Source organism: Coregonus lavaretus, assembly GCF_964263955.1.
Source record: "Coregonus lavaretus genome assembly, chromosome: 22".
Classification (NCBI taxonomy): domain Eukaryota; kingdom Metazoa; phylum Chordata; class Actinopteri; order Salmoniformes; family Salmonidae; genus Coregonus; species Coregonus lavaretus.
This window is the reverse complement of record NC_140009.1, coordinates 28,401,190-28,404,709: the sequence shown is the minus strand read 5'-3', so window position 1 is coordinate 28,404,709 and position 3,520 is coordinate 28,401,190. Positions and strand designations below refer to the sequence as shown.

General features: G+C 40.4%; 1 pseudogene across 1 annotated transcript in view; it reads right to left on the bottom strand.

Moving 5' to 3' along the window:
* Positions 1 to 2,157: 2,157 nt before the first annotated feature.
* LOC311149910 (uridine-cytidine kinase-like 1) overlaps positions 2,158 to 3,520 on the bottom strand; it is a 4,997-nt pseudogene continuing 3,634 nt past the window's right edge. Inside the window, exons 8-12 of the transcript in view lie at positions 3,308 to 3,370; positions 3,073 to 3,195; positions 2,775 to 2,882; positions 2,397 to 2,553; positions 2,158 to 2,249 (exon numbers count right to left, since the gene is read on the bottom strand). The product of the transcript in view is annotated as a uridine-cytidine kinase-like 1 (transcript). The remainder of the gene's footprint in view (positions 2,250 to 2,396; positions 2,554 to 2,774; positions 2,883 to 3,072; positions 3,196 to 3,307; positions 3,371 to 3,520) is intronic.

Genomic DNA, 3,520 nt, shown 5'->3' with positions numbered 1-3,520 from the left:
ACATTTTTGCAAAACGGTAAACACAACTCTATAAAAGATGCAAAACTCAGTTGAGTAAATCATGACAAAACCAAATTCAAACATTTGGTCACACTCACAGCTGATACAAATTACTCCCATGAATGTGAACCTCTTCTGCATGTGTGCAAAACTTCTTTGCACAATTGTTCAATCAGCAATCAGTCCTTATTCATGCATAAAAAAGGTCACCTCCGAATTACTGTTTGCAAGAATGGACCAAGTAAGAGGCCGAGGGCAAGGACAAAGGAGGGGTAGAGGGGTCCATAAAGGAAGATAGTTCAGCTCTCAGTTAAAATGAAAAAATGTAAAATAAAGCCTTTTGTTTCTGAATATGCATGTTCTTGAGTAACATTCTTTCTGCATTGGTCATCTTTGGTAAAATCATTTTAGGAAAAAAAGAATACAGCCCATGCTGTAATAATATGTTTAGTTGCCTTTTATGATTATAGTATCAACAGATGGCACAGACATATAAAAAGGGGGTTAACCCTGTTAGGGAATATTGATAGTTGTAGTTAGTATTTATTGGGCCATTGTGCAACGATTGATTGAAATAATTTTTCATTAGATAACAAGTTGTATGTTTTGATGGAGGTAGTTGATTTTGCGTCATGTATTTAATGTTTTGAGAGCCTTAATGCATTTTGCAAAGGAAATGTGTCATTTTGGCCAACATGATTCAGTTTTGGGCTGCGCGGTAAACTGTAATCTTAAGATTAATTAAAAAGCTTTTTTGTTTACTATCTTTGAGTGTGACAAAGATCAAATTTTCTGATTTATTCTGTGTATCCTCATAACCTCCTACAGTCTAGAACAGTCTAGATGTGTGTGAGTATCCTTGTTTATGTGTGTGTATGTGTGTGTGCGCGTGTCTGACTAGCTGTAGAAAAAAATAGGTCACCCTTAAAACAAAAATTTTGCAGTCAACATCGCAACCATCTGCTGAATTTTCATTGGTGGGCTTGTCTCCATAGTAACAGGTTAACCTTGAGGCAGTAGTCACATGGGCAGGCGGAGTCTTGTGCTGTCTTGGAGAATACAGCATGACATCCATGATAACAGTCACCCACTCTGGAAGGGTTATCACAGAGAAAAAGAGATTCCCCCAAAACAGTGTTCTCTCATGACTCTAAATGTAGGCTATGCTTGTCAATCATAGAGGCAGAGATAAAATACATTCAACACTCATACATGTGTGTATACTATGTTAGGTAAAAATGAATACAATAAACGTAACAAATGAATGGATGTCACACCCCTAAAAAATTGGGGTAAGATTTGGAAGTAATATTTGGTATTTAGCATTGGACATCAGGACATGTCATGATCTCTTTGTTCAGGTGAAGATCATCCTCAACACATTTCTAGTGACTGTTTTCCATTATCTCTATCATGGGTGGAGAGGATTCAATACAATTTCCACTCACTACCTTTCAAATTTCAATACCTTTTCAAATACTTGAAAATAATGGGCAATTTCCCTGTACATGATTTGTCAATTCACTCAATGAAATGAGTTGAATGAAATGCACCAATTACAGGCCATCGTGTGGTTTCTAGTGTACATTGAGTATCTGGGAGCACACTTGGCAACACAGCAACTATAATTGAACAATGCTCCCCCCTACAGGCTAGAAAGCTTCTCTACCTAATAAAACATACATCAACTTTCAATAATGTTATATTTAATATACAATTGCCAATTATCATCTGAGGTACAGTATACAACCTTTGGTGATAAAAAAAAAAAGCTAGGTGATTTCAAGATAGTGTCTTCAGAGGGGATGAAATTGATTCAGTTTCATGTAGCACCATATACATTACAAACATTAGCTTGCTTGAGCAGTCCAGAACTGAACAATCCAACCTTATAAATAGAACAATAATGCCCCGTTAAAATCTAATATAAACCATAAAATAGAATACAAAATGTATTGTACATACATTTGAGTATTGACTTGTTTATAGAGAACCATTTGTTGGGTCCACTCTACTGTATAGCAGCTTAATGGAATGTGACTGGTGTTGCCAGGAAGTCCTGCCCTTAACTTGTCTTGTTAAACCAGCCTGATCTGGCATGCACACAGTCTGGTTTCACGAGGCTAGCCTTTAACCTTGTGTTTCACAGAATCCCGTTCATGTTTGTTGTTTGGGTCGCTCCTGTTCCTCATCATCACTCCAGACTGATGTTCCACCATCTGTCCCAAAGTAGTGGTCCCCAAAGTCCCCTGTATCAACAGAACACACAGATACTCAGTTAGAGTTGTATACCACTGAGTTAACTTACATTACATGGAGTACAGAATACGTACATCACTAACTTCCACCACTGTCCATAACACATAACTGGAGTGCTACATCAGAGCCAAACCCACCAATCCCAGGAATGACTTGCAGGAAGTCATCAACACCCTTGTCCACGGCGGTGGTGATGATTTTGACCTTGGGGAAGGCGTAGGCCACCGAGTGCACCCCCAACTCTGCCATCAGCAGAGAAACCAGCACAATGTTCTCCTCCTGCACCTCGTGGTCCTGCACAGATACATCACAACACTCATTTAACACAACACACAATCAATGCTATGCCATCTTTTTAAAACCCAACCATTTAGTGTGGTGAGTAATGGGGGTTACTTTCATAGAAACAGAACTTACTAATTATAATTATATGGTTACTATAATGATTAGTGATTAATCATGAAGTAGTGGGGCTATCAGTTATTATGGGATAGGGATGTCAATTGCCACTTTACCAATAGGACCCTCACAGCCATCATGGCTGCAGCGCCTGTAGACACAGTGCTGTCCATTAGAATGACATGGTCCTCACTGATGTCTTTGGGCAGATGCAGGTAATGCAGCTGGAAAGGGATGGGCAGAGAGAGGAGGAAGGAGAAACAGGGTTACCACGGAGATATGATCAGGAGGTGGAGGAGGCAGATCCGGTTACTAGGGAGACACCCAGTGAGGTGGATATAAGTGTGACTTTTCTAAACAGGACCACTTCTCTCTTCAGCCAATAAAGATCTATTCTATTACGTTCTAAAGTACCTCTGGTTGTCCTGAGTCTAGGTTGGTTTAGATGAGGATCTTGCCAATGCGGACATCTTTACACACCGCCCTCAGGGAAGGCTCCATGGTCTCCCCTGCCCGCAGGATGGACACACCTGTGATCTGGAGAGAGGAGGATGCAGCTTCAACATGGCTACAAACACACAAAATCTGCACTATTAGAAAGGAACGCCAAACGAACACAGTAGAGCGAAATAGGAGTACTACCCATGACTGTATAGTACCCACCCATTTTCCCCTCATACTCCTGGCCCTGTGGGGTCTGTACCGTGCAGGGCTGTGATATGATACAACAGGGATGAAGTCAGTTACATTATGTAAAATCATACTGCTGGGCCAAGGCCAGGACGAAACAACACAAAGGAGAATACATTTGAATAGGTGACAATGACAAGAGACTGTTCTGCTCTCCCACTAGTTCTTCAAT